Below are 13,766 nucleotides of genomic sequence, written 5' to 3' on the forward strand. Positions count from 1 at the left end.
GGCCAAGTTTCACCAACGTCGATTAACTGTAACCTTCGATTAAAACTCACTGTTCATCTTTTTCTAAGGGGGACAGTTAGAAAGAGACGAAGAGTGAGTTTACGATTCGAGAAGGTTACAGTTAATCGACGTTGGTGAAACCAGCCTTTAGCCTGCAATTATTTATGCTTGCACAAAAACAATTAAAAAGTGCCATTTTCTGCCGATAGATGGATGAATACAATAGCACTTTCTCGTATTTAAATAACGTTTACTATTAGTATATCTTCTGACGAGGAATTGTGTTTGCATACATACATCAAACACTTTATATCCACATTTTTTGAATGTTCTTGTGGGTTAGATTACCTGATACGAATTCAAAAAATAATCAATTACCTATTGTTTAATCAACTTATGTACACAATGACTATTTCTCTCAAGAATTAATTTTTTATTTCTTCTATGTTTTTAATTTCATCAATAGATATATCAGTTTTTCATTTAATGTCTTGATTCTCATTGATTTTATTTTAATCTTTCAACAAATTTTGCTTATATTTTATTAAATATGTCATTCTGTAAATCTGTGTATGCATTTGTATAAGTATCCCTAAAATCTCGTTGATTCCTTTTACTTACATAAACGATTATTAGGCCGCGTAAGTTCGTGAAATTTCACGACGATCATTCCCAGAAAAGCCAGGCTAAGACGCGTTGAGACAATCCAGTTGTTTTTTGCAAATGCAATTGTTTTTCGCGTGCGTTGATGCCTAAATTCCTTTTCACTCTACTATTTTCGTTGTCAGGAGAACTTAACCTTGCATCTCGAATGACCCGAGTAGGACGATTCACCATGAAATCTCACGAACATCCGCGCTCTAATGATTACTAACATGAATGCATGAAAAAGCAGGCACGATGTGCCGCTCCCCGTCTACGGCACGAACAATTCCTCGCTTTAAAAAACTTGCGTTTTCCATTTTATAAACGTAATTTGTCCAGCCGATGTCCATGCGCGTCGTAGACGAGTGCCTGTAACGACCGGTCGATAAAAACACTCAGCTCGCGCGGGAGACGAAAACCTATCAAAAATATCATTTACCGACGCGTTCCGGATGAACGCGTGCCGCGGCACGCTCTCTCAATTAAACGTCGCCTAACTTCAACCGTTTCCTCGGCGGTGCGTCACGTTCGGACGTGTCGACCAGCCTCATATCCGCTACGCGATCTCTCGGATCGGCTAAACATCCTTGGCTACCTGTCGCAGAATCTAAAATAAAAACATCTCGCCACGTCGCGCAGGTAGACCGGTTGCATTATACTTCGCCGTAACTATAATTTGCGACGACGACCCGCGGTCGTGGCCGTAGCGCGTTACGCTCCCCCGCTCCCCCCCGCGCGCTTAAAGTTTACACTTTATATTTGTAGACGCGATCCGCCGCGGGGGCACCCATGCACTTCGCGTATGATTGTCACGTCGGAAGATCGACGGACACAGCTCGCGCAGAGGAAGACAGAAATTCGAACCGAGAAAAAGTCTCGAGTAGCAATCGTCGGAGCGTCACGAGCACACATGCCGGTAACGACTTTGATATTCTCCTTTTCCCCCGCTTTCCGTCTTTCTTTCCTTCGGTTCGGCATTCTTTCCCATTTTTCCCTGCTCAAGCGTAGGACTACCTAAACCATATCGTGTCTCTTTTCTTTTCGTTACGCTCGGGCTTGGTAAGACTGTTAGCTATTGTCATTTGGTCTGAGCCGTTTCTGCCTATATAAATTCCGATTGTCGGAGGCGATTACCTGAAACGGTCAGATTTTTTTATCTCAAGATGCCAGACGTCTGTCGCTGGATGACCGAGACTGCGAATAGTTTCTTGCAATTAAGTTTCCACACATTTCCCTGTATATACATTCTACGTGATTCGCACGTTTTTTTATAAGCGATATTCAACATGATAAGTTATTCATATTTATCACAATTTTTGGCAGTTATTGAAAATCGTTTGACCGTGATACATTACAAAGACAAGTTCGTTTTTGATATGACAGTTAGGTATGATCGACTCAGTGCGGACGGTCAGAAATTATTAATTATTTATATGAATGCAGTTTTATTATATATTGCGTATGGAATTTTGCGATAATTATTATATTGTATGTCGTGTACTCAACACAACTTAAGGAAGAGAATAGATAATATAATTTAATTAATATAATGCGCTTGAATTTGCTCGCAAATTTGAAACGTCCTGCAGAGACGTTTAAAAAATATATATTTTATCTCCAACCTACAGATTCATATGAAACTTGTCTAGCATCTTAACACATACCTAAAGATATCATACGGCTATCTGAATAGAAACTCCTCGATTCGACACTAGATGGCCAGATTTGAGAACAGTTTCTCGTAATTAAAGTTCACTCGCTTCTCTTTATATACTCAGCGTTAGAAAGGTGTTTTATAAGCAATACTCAATATAATGTATAACAACGTTTAGATTTTTTGAATGTAGCTCTTTGTTCAAAAAACGTAATGCTGATTCAAAAGATAAATCGATTTTATGTAATATTGGAAGCATAAAAGTTTATAAAGTTCATGTATCTTTCAAGACAATGAGACACTTGAAGGCAACTGTGTGTGATTATATGTAATTATACATCGTTTAATTAAACCTCTCTTTTTATAATTGACTTTATCAGATGTATAACATTTCAAAATATTCGACGAAGACAATTCACAATGGAATATTACGAACTTTTGCGACTTAATAATAATAAGAATTATGAAGGCACCGTATTTTTCTGAGGGTCCATTCCATTTCCTATCTAAAAAAAGGCATGTGAAGGCATGTTAATGTTATAAAGGGACTAGCAATCCACCGCAAAAATTCATCTTTGGAGAAAAAAATCAGGGTTGTATTTTTTTATATTTTCTTTTATGCTCTGTTTGATATTAAAAATTTTAAACCTCTTATAAAAATACCTTCTAAAAAATAAAAATATATATATTCTAACATAAATTATTTTTAAATATTTTGTTTAGTGCATAGTTCTCTCTCTCTCTCTCTCTCTCTCTCTCTCTCTCTCTCTCTCTCTCTTTCTCTCTTTCTCGTAGACAATCGTAAATTCTACTTTTCCGCTAGAGGGAGAAATACTGTATCATTTTCTCGTATTTAAAATTGTATATTTTTACTATATCTTTAAGACAGTCTATATTGAAATATTCCACACAATTTTATATCCATATAATTTTTGATCGTCTTTCGATGTAAGAATTACATAACACAGAATCTAAAAATAAATATCTTTGATATGTTATGAACCTGTATATACTTAAGAATTGATTGTGTTTGTTTTTATTTCGTCAAACGTAGTTGACATATCTGTTTTTTCATTTAATGTTTTTTCTTAATTTTTAAAAATTTTATTAAATTCTGGTACATTTATGTAGTATACTGATTATTTTTCTCTATTTTTATTTACTTAAATTTTCTTTTATTACGTATACGTATATAATAATTATATAAACACAAGATATATCTACATAAATTCTAAGATCTAGGGTACAATCCACTAGACACTAGACGCTTCAAACACTTTAGAGCATTATTTTGTCCTTGTTTAACATTTGATAAACAAGGATGAAATATTTCCAAGAGCGTTTGGAGCGCCAAGTGGATCACACCCCTAATGTGTAAGCAATAAAATTCTTGTTCTAAAATTTGTTTTTTATTTATAAACGTAATTTGCAAAACTGGACATCCATGCATTCTGTAAACAAATATTGAAAAAAATATTGAAAAATTAAAAATTATATATAAGTTAAAGAATTCAATTTAAATTTATTAATACTTCAGGGATCTAAAAATTATATTTGTATAAATACATAATGTGGCAGTAGACTCCACTACATGCACAATATTGAACTACTTTATATCTATATATTTTTTTTAAATGTTTTGAAGTGCTTAACTGATTGTGAGTCCAAAGTAAAGATTTTTAGCTTACGATTAGAATAACAGACAAAGACATTTATATATTTTGCTTACGCTTTTTTTCGGGAAACTGTTACTTTATTTTATATTTTTGTTGTAATTGATATTATATTTCACTGATAATAAATTTTACTTATAATTGTATACATTATCTTTCATTTTTAAGCATGTTTAAGTTATAGTTCCTTTACTAATGTTATACGATTATTAATAGGACGGCACATAAAAAATAGTTAGCACAATGCGCAGCATATTCTTATGCTTGAATGTCTTGAAATGAATTATGTAAACAATTAATGCTCGTTTTCACCAACGTCGTTTAACTTAAACCTTAGTTCAATTCATTCTTTGTCTCTTTCTAACAGTCTCCTTTAGAAACAGACAAAGAGTGAATTGAACTAAGATTCATCAAGTTAAACGACGTTGGTGAAAACGAGCATAAATTCTAGCAAAACTTTCAGTATACGAATCATATCTAAAAAAGCTTCTTTGAATCAACACTAGATGGCTAAATATGAAAACATTTTCTCGTAATTAAAATTTTAATATTTGGCTATATATTGCATGTTTATGAGTATATAATAAAGCAATACAATATATCCATTTTACTTTTTGGAAGTAAAGTTTTTTTCGTAAAAGACGTAAACGTATCTCAAAAGTTAATCTGTCGTTTAATTACAATCTATTATTTTGAAGAAATTTTTAACATACTTTTTCTAATAGATAAAGTAATGAATAGTAGTTATTTTAAAAGCCATCGTTAAAGAACACATTTATTTTAATGATGGCCAAATCAATATCTTTTATGACACAAGAATATGCTTTCAATGAATATTTTATTAACTCAATTAGTAGAACTGCAACATTTTCTCATATTCAATATTTGATACTTTTACCCTATATTTTTACAAGATATATAGATCTAAAATATCAAATAATTTTATATCCATGACATTTTTAAAACATCTTTTGAAAGAAATTTTACTTAATAAAATCTAAAATAATTTTATCTTTGAACAAAGGTTGATGATTAATGACAATTATTTATTTATGTTCTCAATACTTTTTTTTAGAATTAACAAAAATCGACTATTTTTGTAATGTTTTTAAACTTTATTTTAATTTATTTAAAATGTTTTTATTTGATATTTTAGTTTTAATTTCTACGATTTTTCCAGATTTTACCAAATTTGTTTTTAGAATATACTTAAATTATTTAGTTTTTTCGTTACGTGTATGATTATTATATGAATGTGTAAGATATTATTATTTACAGAGTACAATGCCAAATATTTACATACATAGTATAATAATTTTATATATGTATGTAAGAATGTTTACAATTTTAAAATAGCAATAGGAAAAAATATTAAAGATACACAAAAGTTGCTTAGGAAATAAATTCACGAAAGTAGATCTAAAAAAATTTGTTTAAACAATCTTATAATTCAAGTTATTGGTTCTAGAGAGAACAATGATTTTTTTTATGTTCTTCAAACTGAATTGACGGTAAATTTCGTATTTAATGATTTAATCAATTTTATTGGAATCTTCTAAATTTTGCTATATTTTATTAAGTATATTTGTTATTTACATATATCAAGTGTATTTTTATTTCTAAATTCAACTTTTAAATACAGATAAATTGTTGATTTATTTTATTATACAATATAATTATTACATATATGAATTTTCAAGATTGCTTATTACTTTATTCCATAAGTATATAGTACGCGTTATAAATTGCCCATCTGTGACACTAGATGGACAAATACTGCAATACTTTCTCGCATTTAATATTGCATACTTCTGGCTATTTATTTTCTAATGTGGTAAGGTCGTATGCATCAAACAACTTAATATCTATATTACAATTTTTAAAAGCATTTTAAAAGCGTAACTGCTTAATTTATATTCCAAAATAAAATATATACTTATCTTATTATTTAGAGATATAGCTTCGATACGTCGTTCATAATAATTTAATAATAAATAAAGGAGACTGAAATTAATTTACCTATACTATATGAAAAACTTTTAATAAATAATAAATTTTTATTTAATAAATAATAAATAAAGTTTTATGTTATTCTATACGAAGTTGTTAATTTTCTTATACAAGAAAGAGATTGTTTAAATTTGTCGATATTTTTGGAATCTAAAAATTCTGTTGTTTCTGCACAGTTGTAGCAAACAATACAATATAGATCGAAATTTTATTTTATGCCACTGAATAGATAAGTATTGCAACATTTTCTCGCATTCAATATTCAATACCTTTTATCTATATTTTTATGAGAAATGGAGATTTAAATGCATCAAACAATTTTAGAATCCTAACATTTTTTGAAACATCTTTTCATTATAAACGATTATATAAATGTATACAAGGCGTTAGTAGGATCCATTCCATATTTAATGCATTGACATTTTACATATATACTGTATGTTTGTTTAAGAGTGCTATAAGCTGAATAATTTTAGAAGTTTTTAATAAGAAAAAATATAATATCCACAGATTACTTTTGGAAATATAAATTTTACGAAAAATAGAAAGTTTTATATTTTTTTATTTTTTTTGTCTTTTTCCTCCTATTTATTTTTTTTGTCTTATAAAAACTTTCAATTATATTATCTTTATTCCTCTTTTTACCATATGCTTGCAATGCTTGTTAATTACATTATGACTTAACTATTCCTGATTATTATTATATGTAAATATTTTTTTCTTTAAAAAATCATTTTTTCTTGTATATATCTGACATTTAAAAATTGTTATAGATATTTTTATTTAATTTTGATTTTGATTAGTTTTAGTTATAATTTTTTTATTTAATTTATAACTGAGTTGGGTGGATTAAAAATCTTAATTGTTAATTAGGTAAATTTATAGAGTTTAAATCGTTGGTTTATTTTATTATACATATGATTATTATATAAATATGTACAAAGTTTACACAAGAAGCGTCTCTAATGTTTAATATATAATAGTTTTATCAACATGTACAATTTAAAATGTTTAATATAAATGAAATTTATTTCTCTGTTTGTAAATGAAATTTATTATATCAACGTTTATATGCTGCATACATGAATGCTTATGCTAAAAATTTAATAGAAATAGCTTACGTAGAAGAAAACTTTAGAAAATACCAATTTCTGACGCTAGATGGACAAGTACTATAACACTTACTCGTATTTAAATATTGTCTACGTTTACTATTTCTTCTGCAGTGCAACAGATTTATATATACAAATAACTTTATATCCATAATATATTTTTTGAGACGTTGAAAGATTCTCGTGTACTTAATGCAAGTTTCAAAATTAAACATTTTTATCGTTTTTTTTATACAGATCGTACTTATCAGGTTCGTCCCATTTATGAATAAACAAGCAGAAGAGAAACAGAAGATGCTTGTATGCTTGTGCCTGCTTTTTAGGCAGCTTTAATTTATTTTTAGCTGTACTTATATTTTTCCAAGTTTCCAGTTTCCGATTCCGTTTTTTCATCATTACTTAGGTATGGAGAAACACTCATGACATTTAAAATTTAACATTTGTAGGTACAAGATGTTATACATATTTAAATTAAAATGCTCATTTTTTTTCTCATAGAATGTTTTTTTGGAGGGAGAAGTATATTAAGCATAAAATGTTAAATTTATAATACAAACAATATAATTTTCAGCTTTTTCTTATTTTGGCTATATATTTATATGATAAAAAAATTTCTGATTGAAAGATTTTTCATTTGAACTTTCAAATTGAACGAATCTCTTAAACTTTGTATGTGCCCGTTCCATATTTCCCTTTACTACAGAGTGAAAGAATAAAAATAGAGAGGAAGAAAGACAGAAAAACTCCCTTTTGCGCGTACCCCCTTTTTTAACCCTCGGAGGCTGCTGGCACCTGGACCCGAAACCCCGTTCACCCTTCCAACTTTTTAGAGTTCCCCTTTCTCCAGTCTACAACCCCTGATTCGAGGCTTTTACCCCCCCGTACGATCGCTCGAAGGGTTGTTTTAAATAATAATAACCCAACTCCGATCACACACAGGACGACGAACTCGTCAAGCTTCAGTATGTTACCGGTGAGGCCATGTGTCCTCTTGCGTCGCGTGATTTTATATATATCTGAATCCGTGCAGTGTAATTTAGATATCACAAACATTATTATAATAATTACTAACGCGTTTGAACATTTATAAATAATTATAAATAATGTGATAGTGGATACTGAATATTATATATATTAACATAATTTAAAAATGCAAGAATATCTTTTAAATACTAACTTTTCGAAAATATTTTACATCTATACGATAATTAAAATTTTAAACAGTATATCTTCTCATTCTTCGCAATATTTTTCATTAAATTAGATTTTAAAGTGCCGGTTATAGAAAAACAAAGAAGCAAGGAAGAGCATCACTGACCTTTCAAACAATAGCTAGTGAGGAAGAGATAGTCGGTGGTCGAGCGTGAAGTCGATGAAACCGCATTTCGTTTTGCGCACGGATGCTCCAGTTTTTCTGCGGTTCCTAACGGTAGTTGACGGGCGTCGTCGCCGAAGTTGTCGCCGCCGTTGTCATGAAAAATGAAATGACGCGCAAGAAGAATCCGAGAGACTTCAATGGTGGCGTGTAATATCTATAGTAATTTGTTCCATCGGCGAGAGCCGGACGGGTTCGCTCGAGCGTTGTGCGACGGAGAGAATCGATCGTGCACGCCGCCGTGTAAATTCGAGATCTCGGCGAAGAGAAGAGAGGGCAAGAAGGATCTTGCCACGATCTTCCGCTGATCTTCGCCTCTTCGCCGATCTTACCGCGGTCAAATAATCGACTCTTTGCTTCGGTGATTTTGTTGCTGATTCATGGCTGGTAAACGGCTTTGCGTGATGTAACCCAAATGTGGTCTGTAGATATATATATCTGGGCTGACTTATTTTTCAAGACTAGCATATTTAGAATAAAACTATTTTCGCGTTATAAAGTATATTATTATGTAAAATTTAAATTAGCAGAATATATTTAAACACAATATTAAAAGCTAAACGTTGCAGAGAATATCAATTATATATCTAGTTGAAAAATTTTAAATTTTCAAAGATACATGAAATAAAAGAAATATTCAATACGATGAAAAAATTAACAAATGTATTTAACGGAAATGTCGATGGACAATCTTTTCCTTTCCATGCTGCGAGATGAAATCGATTATCGTCCTGCACGTCTAAACATTCGAAAAGCTCATCGGTTTTCCTTGCGGAAAAGAATTAAAAAAACAGATTCCCATGTGAGAAGCCGGTCGCAATTCACGAGTCACGCCAGCACGCGTTTTGTAGTGGCAATTTTTGCTCGACTCATTACCCAGATCGGCAAAGAGTCGGCGGCGTTGCACATGTGTCGGCGGCGCGATACAAAAAAGCGGCGTGTTAGATTCGAGAGAAAAAAAGCGAGAAATAAAACAGCGGGTATCCCGTGCACGCGAGCGCGCGGTTGCGAGACAGAGGGTTGGCTGGATTTTTAGGGGTAACCCGCTATACCCCTAACCGTGTCATCCCCATTCAGGCCTGGGCCCAGTCCCTCGAAATTGCGTGAACGTGAGTTTACGAAAAAGCGGAAATAATGCTGAAGTTGTACAGCGAATCCGTTAGCTTCTTCTCGCTCGGTATCCTTATGTCGTCTCTGGATGATTAGTTCATCTGCTAGATAATTAGACAGATGAGCATAAAGAATGTGTTACTTTTTTTGGTCGATCTTTTCAAAAGAAATACAAAGACAATATTTTAAATTAAATTAAACTGATCAAAAATTGATTTTAATATAATATTTTCGCTATGTTCGAGCTAATGAACTTTACTGTTAATTTCACATATCCATAAACAAAATAAAATGTTTTACGCATTGTACACGAATGTGACAAAATTGTCAGATTTTTCACGGGCATTTTTAATTGAGCCAATCGCTCACGTAGAAATAGAGGGTGTCGGTAGTGTATAGAAACCCCCATTGGCTATTAGGTCAATCCCCGCGCGTCGGTATCAGCTTGCAGGCATTGTGTTTCATTTTCCACGAGTATATTGGCTTCCTTTACTTCCTTCTGCGTCGAGCTGGGCCACGTTAAAGCGTAGATTTTCAGCGGATCTCCGTCACTCTTTCTTGCGCTACCTTGATGTTGTGCAGAAAGAGAAAAAAATGTGGATCAAATCCGCCTAGTTCTACAATAGAGTATAATGCTCGCGTCCCACAAAAAGCCGCGCATTGTGACACGAAATTATCACATTCGGCAAATTATTACATGGCGGACTCGCAACTCGTGTTCTGAATAAAATACGAAAAATTCTATCATATAATTTAAAGTCCGCTTAATAAAATATTATCCTTTACAAAATAAACTTTTTCTCTCTTTTGTAAGACCGATGATAATTAGTAATTTATAATTATTGCTACGATCATTTTCTCTAAGCGTTTTTGATTTTCAGTCTTTTAGTTTTTAATATTTGAACAAAGAGGCATTAATCAGTTCGCATGCTTTTTTCTTCCGTCTGATCACGTTTCTTCCTCTAGTCTATTCTTCCATGAAGCCATATAAAACGTATTAAACCGTGCTTTGCTGTCGATCTAAACTTATTACGGACAATTATTCCGTTCTAGAATGTGGTCCCGGCACTTTTCTCGATGCAGACGGCTGACTAATCTACTTGACGGTTATCTCGTCGCACTTTCTTCACTTTGTAATACACAAATTGCGCAGGATATGGATCAATAGGTTCGTTGCTTAGCCACGTACAAGTCGACGGGACTTGAATTCGAAGAAGCGATGAAAGACCTGACTTCTGCAATGCGAGTGTGAACAGTATATGGGATTTTTATTACGCTAAATGGAATTTTCCACTTTAATCCGTTTCGTGACGCATATATAAAAAGTAATATGCTTTTTTTTTTAAATTGGAATTATGTCAGTTAAGCGCACAATGAAGGAAAAATACTGGGATTTTATCAACCTTTGTGTGAAAAACAAGTATTAAAAAGAAGTATTACGAGGATAAAACCATTTTAATGTAAAAAAGAAATCGCGGTCTTTTAAAATATTTATATTGAAAATCTCTCACAAACGCAATTTTGAAATATTTTAATATGTATTCATTTATTGAGATATCGAAGAAATAAGGATAAAAAATTATAATACTGTTTCTTTTCTTTTAATATCTCAATTATTCCGGTAATAATTGTTTTACGTATTTGCATATGTGATAAAACATGACAGAATGCGGATTTAATAACTAGATTTTATTAGACATGTGCAATAACTATCTTTTTTGGCCTGCGCGAAACTGTTGTTCGTACGAAGCTGCGTATTTAAGACAAAAATTATTTATGAAAAGTCGTAAAATCGGTCGTCTTTTTCTCAATAATTTTCCTTATAATTGTACAGCTTAGTGTAATATTTGTTATTTATGCGTCGTAAGATCGAATAGAGTTGCGGTACAAAAGCGGGAGAGAAAAAAATTAGGTTGATCGTAAAATTGTAGTTGTCGAAGATGCAACCAGATAAAGGAAGAAGATAGGGGGAAGAAGGAGATGGAAATAAGGAGAAAAAAGTCATTGATCCGTGCGGGCGCATAATAGCACTTTTAAGCTAGTCAAGCGTGTAGAAAATAATTACGAATAACTGCGAGCGAACGGCGCTTCGCTTTCTTTTTATTTCGGCCCGTAAAACTTCTTCTCGCGGTCGTGAAACGGTTTCTCGAAAATCGACCGCGGCTGTTGCGATCGGATGCCTTTCGGTAAAGCCTTTCGCGTAAATCTTGGTCGCATGCCGGAAAACAAAGGTATTCAAAATGGAAAAATAATTTTCCAGCAAGCAAAGTAAGCGATAAACTCTAATTTAAAAAATGGCAAGTTATGTTACAAATATTATTAGTTTCTAATAGCTTTAATGTGAAATACCTCTGAATCTTCTTAATATAATTTTAATCTATAACTAAAGAGTAACGATTAATTTCGAATATTCATATAAAATTAATCGCAATATTAATTTATCCGTATTAACTTGATTAATAAAGTATTGTGCGAACACGATCGCACATTACGGACATTTCCACACGCCATTTTGCCAGACTAACAGTCATCGGGCAGTCTGACAATGAGCCGAAAGTAGTCAGGGGTAACGTGTGGACAACATACTGATCCATCTCGGCGAGGGATTCGACGGGGGTGCCGCGCGAGGGATCGTCCTTTACCCTCCCGATAGGCGAGCCCATTGGTCAGATCAGACTCTGTCCCTGGACGGGACTATCGATTATTTGTTACTGATTTCCAGGGGCTACCTGCAGCAGGACAGTTCCTGACTGTCCCGCGGCGGGAGGTGTGGTCTTGCCCTTTGCCGCGGCACCTACGGAGGGCCCTTTAAAACCTGCTATGCAAATCGACCTACCGTCGCGGATCTCAGCTGATCGTAAACGACGGTCATTCTTTATCCTCCTGCCGTGTGGGACGCGCGCGTTGTTTCGTTAAATCTCTGCGGTACATCGTCTTATCGCGATAGCAATTAGCATATCGAGGAAACGTTAATGCGCGGAAATTATCGCCGCTCTCGCGTGGGAATCGAATTACGGGCGTACATAACTTTGCGTGATTATGCATCCCGTGGTTAATCATAATAATTTATTAATTTCGCATCTATTAATTTATAATAATAATTATGTACTAAGATGTCTCTTTATCGACAGCTTTTTTTAGCCAGTTTTAAGATATTTTTTCAGCAAAAATATCCAGAAGGAACAGATTTGATTATACCTTCTAGTTTTAAATTAAGTGTTCGGACATTTTCGGAGTTGAGGAAAGAATAATATTTTTTTACCTTTTGTCTTTTTTTAATAAAAAGAAAAATTTGGGATAGGAAAGACGCTATTGATATTAAAAATATTATATATTCTAACGTATAAAAATAGTATTCGTGAATTCGAATAAAAGTGACTATTCCGACTATTCCTCTATCTAGAACATAGAATTTAAAAACTTGTCTCTATTCTCTTTTCATCTTTCTCTTTTTTCCATCTTTTCTTTTATCCGTACAAACAGAGTCAACTGAAGCGGAATGGTGCGTGTGGAGCTGACGGGCGTTGCAATTAAAAATTGCGCGGTTCGGGAAAAAGCGGACAATCGTATTGTCTATCTGGGAGGACGATAGATCCCTTTGTTCCGCGTTTCTTTAGTGGATATCTTTTTATTCCTTCCCGCTATATATTCGAGAGAATCAAACGTCCCTCTGATATCGCAGTAGAGTCAAGGGATTATGCGAATATAAAGTCGTACAAATGTGTGGAAACGTAGGTAATAAAAAAAGGTGCGCATCGAAATGCGTAAAAAAAGAAACATCATTTTTAATCCAACTATATTCCTATATTCATTCTTAGGTTAATATATTATTAACATTAATTTTATTACATAATTAATAATGCTTTTGTTTTACTTTAGAGTGTTTAGTTCTGTCATTTAATATCTCTATTTTTGTCTATAAAAATATATCAATAATGCAGGCATTATTTTTTACGATAACATCTATAGATTTCGATTCTGATATTTATTCGCAGAAGTTTGAAATTAAATGATATTTAAAATATAATTATTGTACTTTGAGTGGAAATAGTTTCCAAAACTAACTTGTCAATATAGTAGCTTCAGATTTTCATAAATCAAATTATTTAATTCTAGAAATAGCCAACTATTTCTATCTCTCGCTTTTAAATTGCTTATAAATTGTACATAAATACTGCAGACTTTAA

The sequence above is a fragment of the Temnothorax longispinosus genome, chromosome 8 (genome assembly GCF_030848805.1).
Source record: "Temnothorax longispinosus isolate EJ_2023e chromosome 8, Tlon_JGU_v1, whole genome shotgun sequence".
In the NCBI taxonomy this organism is placed as follows: Eukaryota; Metazoa; Arthropoda; class Insecta; order Hymenoptera; family Formicidae; genus Temnothorax; species Temnothorax longispinosus.